This window comes from Taudactylus pleione, unplaced genomic scaffold (genome assembly GCF_031769625.1).
Source record: "Taudactylus pleione unplaced genomic scaffold, aTauple2 ptg000375l, whole genome shotgun sequence".
Taxonomy (NCBI): Eukaryota; Metazoa; Chordata; class Amphibia; order Anura; family Myobatrachidae; genus Taudactylus; species Taudactylus pleione.
The window spans coordinates 1,840,961-1,856,661 of record NW_028284776.1 but is presented as its reverse complement, the minus strand read 5'-3'; the positions used below and the strand labels follow the sequence as shown (position 1 = coordinate 1,856,661).

Here is a 15,701-nt window from a genome sequence, read left to right as displayed (position 1 = left end):
CAGAATGTTACACATTATCCATCTCCAGTATGTTACACACTATCCATCTCCAGTATTTTACACACTACTATCCATCTCCAACATGTTACACATTATCCATCTCCAGTATGTTACTCACTATCCATCTTCAGTATTTTACACACTACTATCCATCTCCAGTATTTTACACACTATCCATCCCCACTATTTTACACACTATCCATTTCCAGAATGTTACATACTATCCATCTCCAGTATGTTACACACTAACCATCTCCAGAATGTTACAAACTATCCATATCCAGTATTTTATACACTACTATCCATCCCCAGTATTTACAGACTATCCATCTCCAGAATATTACACACTATCCATCTCCAGTATATTACACATTATCCATCTCCAGAATGTTACACACTATCTATCTTCAGTATTTTACACACTACTAACCATCTCCAGTATTTTACAAACTAAACATCTCCAGTATTTTACACACTATCCATCTCCTGTATTTTATACACTAATATCCATCTCCAGTATTTTACACACTATCCATCTCCAGTATTTTACACACTATCCATCTCCAGAATGTTATATACTATCCATCTACAGTACGTTACACACTATCCATCTCCAGAATGTTGCAGACTATCCATCTCCAGTATGTTACACACTATCCATCTCCAGTATGTTACACATTATCAATCTCCAGTATGTTACAAACTATCCATCCACAGAATGTTACACACTATCGGTCTCCAGAATGTTACGCACTTTCTGTCTCCAGAATGTTACACACTATCCATCTCCAGTATGTTACGTTACACACTATGTGTCTCCAGAATGTTACACACTATCCATCTCCAGTATGTTATATACTGTTCATCTCCAGTTTTTTACACACTATTCATCTCCAGTATGTTACACACTCTCCATCTCCAGAATGTTACACACTCTCCATCTCCAGTATGTTACACACTCTCCATTTCCAGAATGTTACACACTATCCGTCTCCAGTATGTTACACACTGTCCATCTCCAGTATTTTACACACTATCCATCTCCAATATTTTACACACTATCCATCTCCAGAATGTTATATACTATCCATCTACAGTATGTTACACACTATCCATCTCCAGAATGTTACAGACTATCCATCTCCAGTATGTTACACACTATCCATCTCCAGAATGTTACAGACTATCCATCTCCAGTATGTTCCACACTATCCATCACTAGTATGTTACACATATTCATCTCCAGAATGTAACACACTATCCATCTCCAGTATGTTACATACTGTTCATTTCCAGTATTTTATACACTATCCATCTCCAGAATGTTACACACTATCCATCTCCAGTATAATACACTTTATCCATCTCCAGAATGTTACACACTATCCATCTCCAGTATTTTACACACTATCCATCTCCAGAATGTTACACACTATCCATCTCCAGTATATTACACATTATCCATCTCCGGAATGTTACACACTATCTATCTCCAGTATTTTACACACTACTAACCATCTCCAGTATTTTACATACTAAACATCTCCAGTATTTTACACACTATCCATCTAAAGAATTTTATATACTATCCATCTCCAGTATGTTACATACTGTTCATTTCCAGTATTTTACACACTATCCATCTACAGAATATTACACACTATGGATCTCCAGTATATTATACATTATCCATCTCCAGAATGTTACACACTATCCATCTCCAGTATTTTATACACTACTATCCATCTCCAGTATTTTACAAACTATCCATCTCCAGACTGTTACACACTATCCATCTCCAGTATATTACACATTATCCATCTCCAGAATGTTACACACTATCTATCTCCAGTATTTTACACACTACTAAACATCTCCAGTATTTTACACACTAAACATCTCAAGTATTTTACACACTATACATCTCCAGAATGTTACATACTATCCATCTCCAGTATGTTACACACTATCCATCTCCAGAATGTTACACCCTACCCATCTCCAGTATTTTACACACTATCCATCTCCGGTATTTTATACACTACTATCCATCTCCAGTATTTTACACACTATCCATCTCCAGTATTTTACACACTATCCATCTACAGAATGTTATATACTATCCATCTACAGTATGTTACACACTATCCATCTCCAGAATGTTACAGACTATCCATCTCCAGTATGTTACACACTATCCTTCTCTAGTATTTTACACATTATCCATCTCCAGTATGTTACATACTATCCATCTACAGAATGTTACACACTATCGGTCTCCAGAATGTTACGCACTTTCTGTCTCCACAATGTTACACACTATCCATCTCCAGTATGTTACGTTACACCCTATGTATCTCCAGAATGTTACACAGTATCCATCTCCAGTATGTTATATACTGCTCAGCTCCAGTTTTTTACACACTATTCATCTCCAGTATGTTACACACTATCCATCTCCAGAATGGTACACACTCTCCATCCCCAGAATGTTACACACCATCCATCTCCTGTATTTTATACACTACTATCCATCTCCAGTATTTTACACACTATCCATCTCCAGTTTTTTACACACTATGCATCTCCAGAATGTTATTTATTATCCATCTCCAGTATGTTACACACTATCCATCTCCAGAATGTTACACCCTACCCATCTCCAGAATGTTACACACTATCCATCACCAGTATTTTACACACTATTCATCTACAGAATGTTACATACTATCCATCTTTAATATGTTACACACTATCCATCTCCAGTATGTTACATACTGTTCATCTCCAGATTGTTACACACTATCCATCTCCAGTATGTTACACACTGTTCATCTCCAGTATTTTACACTCCATCCATCTCCAGTTTGAAACACACTATCCATCTCCAGAATGTTACACACTATCCATCTCCAGAATGTTACAGGCTATCCATCTCCAGTATGTTACACACTATCCATCTCCAATATGTTACACACTATCCATCTCCAGTATGTTACACACTATTCATCTACAGAATGTTACACACTATTCATCTACAGAATGTTACATACTATCCATCTATAATATGTTGCACACTATCCATCTCCAGTATGTTACATACTGTTCATCTCAAGAATGTTACACACTATCCATCTCCAGAATATTACACACTATCCATCTCCAGTATGTTACACACTATTCATCTACAGAATGTTACATACTATCCATCTATAATATGTTGCACACTATCCATCTCCAGTATGTTACATACTGTTCATCTCCAGAATGTTACACACTATCCATCTCCAGTATGTTACACACTGTTCATCTTCTGTATGTTACACACTATCCATCTCCAGTATGTTACACATTATCCATCTCCAGAATGTTACACACTATCCATCTCCAGTATGTTACACACTATCCATCTCCAGTATTTTACACACTACTATCCATCTCCAGTATTTTACACACTATCCATCCCCACTATTTTACACACTATCCATCTCCAGAATGTTACATACTATCCATCTCCAGTATGTTACACACTAACCATCTCCAGAATGTTACACACTATCCATCTCCAGTATTTTATACACTACTATCCATCCCCAGTATTTTACACACTATCCATCTCCAGAATATTACAGACTATCCATCTCCAGTATATTACACATTATCCATCTCCAGAATGTTACACACTATCTATCTCCAGTATTTTACACACTAAACATCTCCAGAATGTTATATACTATCCATCTCCAGTATGTTACACACTATCCATCTCCAGAATGTTACAGACTATCCATCTCCAGTATTTTACACACCATCCATCTCCTGTATTTTATACACTACTATCCATCTCCAGTATTTTACACACTATCCATCTCCAGTTTTTTACACACTATGCATCTCCAGAATGTTATTTATTATCCATCTCCAGTATGTTACACACTATCCATCTCCAGAATGTTACACCCTACCCATCTCCAGAATGTTACACACTATCCATCACCAGTATTTTACACACTATTCATCTACAGAATGTTACATACTATCCATCTTTAATATGTTACACACTATCCATCTCCAGTATGTTACATACTGTTCATCTCCAGATTGTTACACACTATCCATCTCCAGTATGTTACACACTGTTCATCTCCAGTATTTTACACTCTATCCATCTCCAGTTTGAAACACACTATCCATCTCCAGAATGTTACACACTATCCATCTCCAGAATGTTACAGGCTATCCATCTCCAGTATGTTACACACTATCCATCTCCAATATGTTACACACTATCCATCTCCAGTATGTTACACACTATTCATCTACAGAATGTTACACACTATTCATCTACAGAATGTTACATACTATCCATCTATAATATGTTGCACACTATCCATCTCCAGTATGTTACATACTGTTCATCTCAAGAATGTTACACACTATCCATCTCCAGAATATTACACACTATCCATCTCCAGTATGTTACACACTATTCATCTACAGAATGTTACATACTATCCATCTATAATATGTTGCACACTATCCATCTCCAGTATGTTACATAGTGTTCATCTCCAGAATGTTACACACTATCCATCTCCAGTATGTTACACACTGTTCATCTTCTGTATGTGACACACTATCCATCTCCAGTATGTTACACATTATCCATCTCCAGAATGTTACACACTATCCATCTCCAGTATTTTACACACTACTATCCATCTCCAGTATTTTACACACTATCCATCTCCAGTATGTTACACACTGTTCATCTTCTGTATGTGACACACTATCCATCTCCAGTATGTTACACATTATCCATCTCCAGTATGTTACACACTATCCATCTCCAGTATTTTACACACTACTATCCATCTCCAGTATTTTACACACTATCCATCCCCACTATTTTACACACTATCCATCTCCAGAATGTTACATACTATCCATCTCCAGTATGTTACACACTAACCATCTCCAGAATGTTACACACTATCCATCTCCAGTATTTTATACACTACTATCCATCCCCAGTATTTTACACACTATCCATCTCCAGAATATTACAGACTATCCATCTCCAGTATATTACACATTATCCATCTCCAGAATGTTACACACTATCTATCTCCAGTATTTTACACACTACTAAACATCTCCAGTATTTTACACACTAAACATCTCAAGTATTTTACACACTATCCATCTCCAGAATGTTATATACTATCCATCTCCAGTATGTTACACACTATCCATCTCCAGAATGTTACACCCTACCCCTCTCCAGTATTTTACACACTATCCATCTCCTGTATTTTATACACTACTTTCCATCTCCAGTATGTTACACACTATCCATCTCCAGTATTTTACACACTATCCATCTACAGAATGTTATATACTATCCATCTACAGTATGTTACACACTATCCATCTCCAGAATGTTACAGACTATCCATCTCCAGTATGTGACACACTATCCATCTCTAGTATGTTACACATTATCCATCTCCAGTATGTTACACACTATCCATCTACAGAATGTTACACACTATCGGTCTCCAGAATGTTACGCACTTTCTGTCTCCACAATGTTACACACTATCCATCTCCAGTATGTTACGTTACACACTATGTATCTCCAGAATGTTACACACTATCCATCTCCAGTATGTTATATACTGCTCAGCTCCAGTTTTTTACACACTATTCATCTCCAGTATGTTACACACTATCCATCTCCAGAATGGTACACACTCTCCATCTCCAGAATGTTACACACTATCCATCTCCAGAATGTTACACACTATCCATCTTCAGTATGTTACACACTGTCCATCTCCAGAATGTTACAGACTATCCATCTCCAGTATGTTTCACACTATCCATCACTAGTAGGTTACACATATTCATCTCCAGATTGTTACACACTATCCATCTCCAGTATGTTACATACTGTTCATTTCCAATATTTTACACACTATCCATCTCCAGAATGTTACACACTATCCATCTCCAGTATATTACACATTATCCATCTCCAGAATGTTACACACTATCCATCTCCAGTATTTTACACACTACTAACCATCTCCAGTATTTTACACACTAAACATCTCCAGTATTTTACACACTATCCATCTCCAGAATGTTATATACGATCCATCTCCAGTATGTTACACACTATCCATCTCCAGAATGTTACACCCTACCCATCTCCACTATTTTACACAATATCCATCTCCTGTATTTTATACACTACTATTCATCTCCATTATTTTACACACTACCCATCTCCAGTATTTTACACACTATCCATCTCCAGAATGTTATATACTATCCATCTCCAGTATGTTACACACTATCCATCTCCATAATGTTACAGACTATCCATCTCCAGTATTTTACACACCATCCATCTCCTGTATTTTATACACTACTATCCATCTCCAGTATTTTACACACTATCCATCTCCAGTTTTTTACACACTATGCATCTCCAGAATGTTATTTATTATCCATCTTCAGTATGTTACACACTATCCATCTCCAGAATGTTACACCCTACCCATCTCCAGAATGTTACACACTATCCATCACCAGTATGTTACACACTATTCATCTACAGAATGTTACAAACTATCCATCTTTAATATGTTACACACTATCCATCTCCAGTATGTTACATACTGTTCATCTCCAGATTGTTACACACTATCCATCTCCAGTATGTTACACACTGTTCATCTCCAGTATTTTACACTCTATCCATCTCCAGTTTGTTACACACTATCCATCTCCAGAATGTTACACACTATCCATCTCCAGAATGTTACAGGCTATCCATCTCCAGTATGTTACACACTATCCATCTCCAATATGTTACACACTATCCATCTCCAGTATGTTACACATATTAATCTCAAGAATGTTACACACTATCCATCTCCAGAATATTACACACTATCCAAATCCAGTATGTTACACAGTATTCATCTACAGAATGTTACATACTATCCATCTATAATATGTTGCACACTATCCATCTCCAGTATGTTACATACTGTTCATCTCCAGAATGTTACACACTATCCATCTCCAGTATGTTACACACTGTTCATCTTCTGTATGTTACACACTATCCATCTCCAGTATGTTACACATTAGCCATCTCCAGAATGTTACACACTATCCATCTCCAGTATGTAACACACTATCCATCTCCAGTATTTTACACACTACTATCCATCTCCAACACATTACACACTATCCATCTCCAGTATGTTACACACTATCCATCTTCAGTATTTTACACACTACTATCCATCTCCAGTATTTTACACACTATCCATCCCCACTATTTTACACACTATCCATCTCCAGAATGTTACATACTATCCATGTCCAGTATGTTACACACTAACCATCTCCAGAATGTTACACACTATCCATCTCCAGTATTTTATACACTACTATCCATCCCCAGTATTTTACACACTATCCATCTCCAGAATATTACAGACTATCCATCTCCAGTATATTACACATTATCCAACTCCAGAATATTACACACTATCTATCTTCAGTATTTTACACACTACTAACCATCTCCAGTATTTTACAAACTAAACATCTCCAGTATTTTACACAATATCCATCTCCAGAATATTATATACTATCCATCTCCAGTATGTTACACACTATCCATTTCCAGAATGTTACACCCTACCCATCTCCAGTATTTTACACACTATCCATCTCCTGTATTTTATACACTAATATCCATCTCCAGTATTTTACACACTATCCATCTCCAGTATTTTACACACTATCTATCTCCAGTATTTTACACACTACTAAACATCTCCAGTATTTTACACACTAAACATCTCAAGTATTTTACACACTATCCATCTCCAGAATGTTATATACTATCCATCTCCAGTATGTTACACACTATCCATCTCCAGAATGTTACACCCTACCCCTCTCCAGTATTTTACACACTATCCATCTCCTGTATTTTATACACTACTATCCATCTTCAGTATGTTACACACTATCCATCTCCAGTATTTTACACACTATCCATCTACAGAATGTTATATACTATCCATCTACAGTATGTTACACACTATCCATCTCCAGAATGTTACAGACTATCCATCTCCAGTATGTGACACACTATCCATCTCTAGTATGTTACACATTATCCATCTCCAGTATGTTACACACTATCCATCTACAGAATGTTACACACTATCGGTCTCCAGAATGTTACGCACTTTCTGTCTCCACAATGTTACACACTATCCATCTCCAGTATGTTACGTTACACACTATGTATCTCCAGAATGTTACACACTATCCATCTCCAGTATGTTATATACTGCTCAGCTCCAGTTTTTTACACACTATTCATCTCCAGTATGTTACACACTATCCATCTCCAGAATGGTACACACTCTCCATCTCCAGAATGTTACACACTATCCATCTCCAGAATGTTACACACTATCCATCTTCAGTATGTTACACACTGTCCATCTCCAGAATGTTACAGACTATCCATCTCCAGTATGTTTCACACTATCCATCACTAGTAGGTTACACATATTCATCTCCAGATTGTTACACACTATCCATCTCCAGTATGTTACATACTGTTCATTTCCAATATTTTACACACTATCCATCTCCAGAATGTTACACACTATCCATCTCCAGTATATTACACATTATCCATCTCCAGAATGTTACACACTATCCATCTCCAGTATTTTACACACTACTAACCATCTCCAGTATTTTACACACTAAACATCTCCAGTATTTTACACACTATCCATCTCCAGAATGTTATATACGATCCATCTCCAGTATGTTACACACTATCCATCTCCAGAATGTTACACCCTACCCATCTCCACTATTTTACACAATATCCATCTCCTGTATTTTATACACTACTATTCATCTCCATTATTTTACACACTACCCATCTCCAGTATTTTACACACTATCCATCTCCAGAATGTTATATACTATCCATCTCCAGTATGTTACACACTATCCATCTCCATAATGTTACAGACTATCCATCTCCAGTATTTTACACACCATCCATCTCCTGTATTTTATACACTACTATCCATCTCCAGTATTTTACACACTATCCATCTCCAGTTTTTTACACACTATGCATCTCCAGAATGTTATTTATTATCCATCTTCAGTATGTTACACACTATCCATCTCCAGAATGTTACACCCTACCCATCTCCAGAATGTTACACACTATCCATCACCAGTATGTTACACACTATTCATCTACAGAATGTTACAAACTATCCATCTTTAATATGTTACACACTATCCATCTCCAGTATGTTACATACTGTTCATCTCCAGATTGTTACACACTATCCATCTCCAGTATGTTACACACTGTTCATCTCCAGTATTTTACACTCTATCCATCTCCAGTTTGTTACACACTATCCATCTCCAGAATGTTACACACTATCCATCTCCAGAATGTTACAGGCTATCCATCTCCAGTATGTTACACACTATCCATCTCCAATATGTTACACACTATCCATCTCCAGTATGTTACACATATTAATCTCAAGAATGTTACACACTATCCATCTCCAGAATATTACACACTATCCAAATCCAGTATGTTACACAGTATTCATCTACAGAATGTTACATACTATCCATCTATAATATGTTGCACACTATCCATCTCCAGTATGTTACATACTGTTCATCTCCAGAATGTTACACACTATCCATCTCCAGTATGTTACACACTGTTCATCTTCTGTATGTTACACACTATCCATCTCCAGTATGTTACACATTAGCCATCTCCAGAATGTTACACACTATCCATCTCCAGTATGTAACACACTATCCATCTCCAGTATTTTACACACTACTATCCATCTCCAACACATTACACACTATCCATCTCCAGTATGTTACACACTATCCATCTTCAGTATTTTACACACTACTATCCATCTCCAGTATTTTACACACTATCCATCCCCACTATTTTACACACTATCCATCTCCAGAATGTTACATACTATCCATGTCCAGTATGTTACACACTAACCATCTCCAGAATGTTACACACTATCCATCTCCAGTATTTTATACACTACTATCCATCCCCAGTATTTTACACACTATCCATCTCCAGAATATTACAGACTATCCATCTCCAGTATATTACACATTATCCAACTCCAGAATATTACACACTATCTATCTTCAGTATTTTACACACTACTAACCATCTCCAGTATTTTACAAACTAAACATCTCCAGTATTTTACACAATATCCATCTCCAGAATATTATATACTATCCATCTCCAGTATGTTACACACTATCCATTTCCAGAATGTTACACCCTACCCATCTCCAGTATTTTACACACTATCCATCTCCTGTATTTTATACACTAATATCCATCTCCAGTATTTTACACACTATCCATCTCCAGTATTTTACACACTATCTATCTCCAGTATTTTACACACTACTAAACATCTCCAGTATTTTACACACTAAACATCTCAAGTATTTTACACACTATCCATCTCCAGAATGTTATATACTATCCATCTCCAGTATGTTACACACTATCCATCTCCAGAATGTTACACCCTACCCCTCTCCAGTATTTTACACACTATCCATCTCCTGTATTTTATACACTACTATCCATCTTCAGTATGTTACACACTATCCATCTCCAGTATTTTACACACTATCCATCTACAGAATGTTATATACTATCCATCTACAGTATGTTACACACTATCCATCTCCAGAATGTTACAGACTATCCATCTCCAGTATGTGACACACTATCCATCTCTAGTATGTTACACATTATCCATCTCCAGTATGTTACACACTATCCATCTACAGAATGTTACACACTATCGGTCTCCAGAATGTTACGCACTTTCTGTCTCCACAATGTTACACACTATCCATCTCCAGTATGTTACGTTACACACTATGTATCTCCAGAATGTTACACACTATCCATCTCCAGTATGTTATATACTGCTCAGCTCCAGTTTTTTACACACTATTCATCTCCAGTATGTTACACACTATCCATCTCCAGAATGGTACACACTCTCCATCTCCAGAATGTTACACACTATCCATCTCCAGAATGTTACACACTATCCATCTTCAGTATGTTACACACTGTCCATCTCCAGAATGTTACAGACTATCCATCTCCAGTATGTTACACACTATCCATCACTAGTAGGTTACAAATATTCATCTCCAGATTGTTACACACTATCCATCTCCAGTATGTTACATACTGTTCATTTCCAATATTTTACACACTATCCATCTCCAGAATGTTACACACTATCCATCTCCAGTATATTACACATTATCCATCTCCAGAATGTTACACACTATCCATCTCCAGTATTTTACACACTACTAACCATCTCCAGTATTTTACACACTAAACATCTCCAGTATTTTACACACTATCCATCTCCAGAATGTTATATACGATCCATCTCCAGTATGTTACACACTATCCATCTCCAGAATGTTACACCCTACCCATCTCCACTATTTTACACAATATCCATCTCCTGTATTTTATACACTACTATTCATCTCCATTATTTTACACACTATCCATCTCCAGTATTTTACACACTATCCATCTCCAGAATGTTATATACTATCCATCTCCAGTATGTTACACACTATCCATCTCCATAATGTTACAGACTATCCATCTCCAGTATTTTACACACCATCCATCTCCTGTATTTTATACACTACTATCCATCTCCAGTATTTTACACACTATCCATCTCCAGTTTTTTACACACTATGCTTCTCCAGAATGTTATTTATTATCCATCTTCAGTATGTTACACACTATCCATCTCCAGAATGTTACACCCTACCCATCTCCAGAATGTTACACACTATCCATCACCAGTATGTTACACACTATTCATCTACAGAATGTTACATACTATCCATCTTTAATATGTTACACACTATCCATCTCCAGTATGTTACATACTGTTCATCTCCAGATTGTTACACACTATCCATCTCCAGTATGTTACACACTGTTCATCTCCAGTATTTTACACTCTATCCATCTCCAGTTTGTTACACACTATCCATCTCCAGAATGTTACACACTATCCATCTCCAGAATGTTACAGGCTATCCATCTCCAGTATGTTACACACTATCCATCTCCAATATGTTACACACTATCCATCTCCAGTATGTTACACATATTAATCTCAAGAATGTTACACACTATCCATCTCCAGAATATTACACACTATCCAAATCCAGTATGTTACACAGTATTCATCTACAGAATGTTACATACTATCCATCTATAATATGTTGCACACTATCCATCTCCAGTATGTTACATACTGTTCATCTTCTGTATGTTACACACTATCCATCTCCAGTATGTTACACACTGTTCATCTTCTGTATGTTACACACTATCCATCTCCAGTATGTTACACATTAGCCATCTCCAGAATGTTACACACTATCCATCTCCAGTATGTAACACACTATCCATCTCCAGTATTTTACACACTACTATCCATCTCCAACACATTACACACTATCCATCTCCAGTATGTTACACACTATCCATCTTCAGTATTTTACACACTACTATCCATCTCCAGTATTTTACACACTATCCATCCCCACTATTTTACACACTATCCATCTCCAGAATGTTACATACTATCCATGTCCAGTATGTTACACACTAACCATCTCCAGAATGTTACACACTATCCATCTCCAGTATTTTATACACTACTATCCATCCCCAGTATTTTACACACTATCCATCTCCAGAATATTACAGACTATCCATCTCCAGTATATTACACATTATCCAACTCCAGAATATTACACACTATCTATCTTCAGTATTTTACACACTACTAACCATCTCCAGTATTTTACAAACTAAACATCTCCAGTATTTTACACAATATCCATCTCCAGAATATTATATACTATCCATCTCCAGTATGTTACACACTATCCATTTCCAGAATGTTACACCCTACCCATCTCCAGTATTTTACACACTATCCATCTCCTGTATTTTATACACTAATATCCATCTCCAGTATTTTACACACTATCCATCTCCAGTATTTTACACACTATCCATCTCAAGAATGTTATATACTATCCATCTACAGTATGTTACACACTATCCATCTCCAGAATGTTGCAGACTATCCATCTCCAGTATGTTACACACTATCCATCTCCAGAATGTTACATACTATCCATCTCCAGTATTTTACACACCATCCATCTCCTGTATTTTATACACTACTATCCATCTCCAGTATTTTACACACTATCCATCTCCAGTTTTTTACACACTATGCATCTCCAGAATGTTATTTATTATCCATCTCCAGTATGTTACACACTATCCATCTCCAGAATGTTACACCCTACCCATCTCCAGAATGTTACACACTATCCATCACCAGTATTTTACACACTATTCATCTACAGAATGTTACATACTATCCATCTTTAATATGTTACACACTATCCATCTCCAGTATGTTACATACTGTTCATCTCCAGATTGTTACACACTATCCATCTCCAGTATGTTACACACTGTTCATCTCCAGTATTTTACACTCTATCCATCTCCAGTTTGAAACACACTATCCATCTCCAGAATGTTACACACTATCCATCTCCAGAATGTTACAGGCTATCCATCTCCAGTATGTTACACACTATCCATCTCCAATATGTTACACACTATCCATCTCCAGTATGTTACACACTATTCATCTACAGAATGTTACACACTATTCATCTACAGAATGTTACATACTATCCATCTATAATATGTTGCACACTATCCATCTCCAGTATGTTACATACTGTTCATCTCAAGAATGTTACACACTATCCATCTCCAGAATATTACACACTATCCATCTCCAGTATGTTACACACTATTCATCTACAGAATGTTACATACTATCCATCTATAATATGTTGCACACTATCCATCTCCAGTATGTTACATACTGTTCATCTCCAGAATGTTACACACTATCCATCTCCAGTATGTTACACACTGTTCATCTTCTGTATGTGACACACTATCCATCTCCAATATGTTACACATTATCCATCTCCAGAATGTTACACACTATCCATCTCCAGTATGTTACACACTATCCATCTCCAGTATTCTACACACTACTATCCATCTCCAGTATTTTACACACTATCCATCCCCACTATTTTACACACTATCCATCTCCAGAATGTTACATACTATCCATCTCCAGTATGTTACACACTAACCATCTCCAGAATGTTACACACTATCCATCTCCAGTAGTTTATACACTACTATCCATCCCCAGTATTTTACACACTATCCATCTCCAGAATATTACAGACTATCCATCTCCAGTATATTACACATTATCCATCTCCAGAATGTTACACACTATCTATCTCCAGTATTTTACACACTACTAAACATCTCCAGTATTTTACACACTAAACATCTCAAGTATTTTACACACTATCCATCTCCAGAATGTTATATACTATCCATCTCCAGTATGTTACACACTATCCATCTCCAGAATGTTACACCCTACCCCTCTCCAGTATTTTACACACTATCCATCTCCTGTATTTTATACACTACTATCCATCTCCAGTATGTTACACACTATCCATCTCCAGTATTTTACACACTATCCATCTACAGAATGTTATATACTATCCATCTACAGTATGTTAAACACTATCCATCTCCAGAATGTTACAGACTATCCATCTCCAGTATGTGACACACTATCCATCTCTAGTATGTTACACATTATCCATCTCCAGTATGTTACACACTATCCATCTACAGAATGTTACACACTATCGGTCTCCAGAATGTTACGCACTTTCTGTCTCCACAATGTTACACACTATCCATCTCCAGTATGTTACGTTACACACTATGTATCTCCAGAATGTTACACACTATCCATCTCCAGTATGTTATATACTGCTCAGCTCCAGTTTTTTACACACTATTCATCTCCAGTATGTTACACACTATCCATCTCCAGAATGGTACACACTCTCCATCTCCAGAATGTTACACACTATCCATCTCCAGAATGTTACACACTATCCATCTCCAGAATGTTACACACTATCCATCTTCAGTATGTTACACACTGTCCATCTCCAGAATGTTACAGACTATCCATCTCCAGTATGTTACACACTATCCATCACTAGTAGGTTACACATATTCATCTCCAGATTGTTACACACTATCCATCTCCAGTATGTTACATACTGTTCATTTCCAATATTTTACACACTATCCATCTCCAGAATGTTACACACTATCCATCTCCAGTATATTACACATTATCCATCTCCAGAATGTTACACACTATCCATCTCCAGTATTTTACACACTACTAACCATCTCCAGTATTTTACACACTAAACATCTCCAGTATTTTACACACTATCCATCTCCAGAATGTTATATACGATCCATCTCCAGTATGTTACACACTATCCATCTCCAGAATGTTACACCCTACCCATCT

General features: G+C 36.7%; 1 protein-coding gene across 2 annotated transcripts in view; it reads left to right on the top strand.

Annotated features, from left to right (window-relative positions):
* Positions 1 to 15,701, top strand: part of ARR3 (arrestin 3) — a 121,623-nt gene that overhangs the window by 61,056 nt on the left and 44,866 nt on the right. The window lies entirely within an intron of this gene.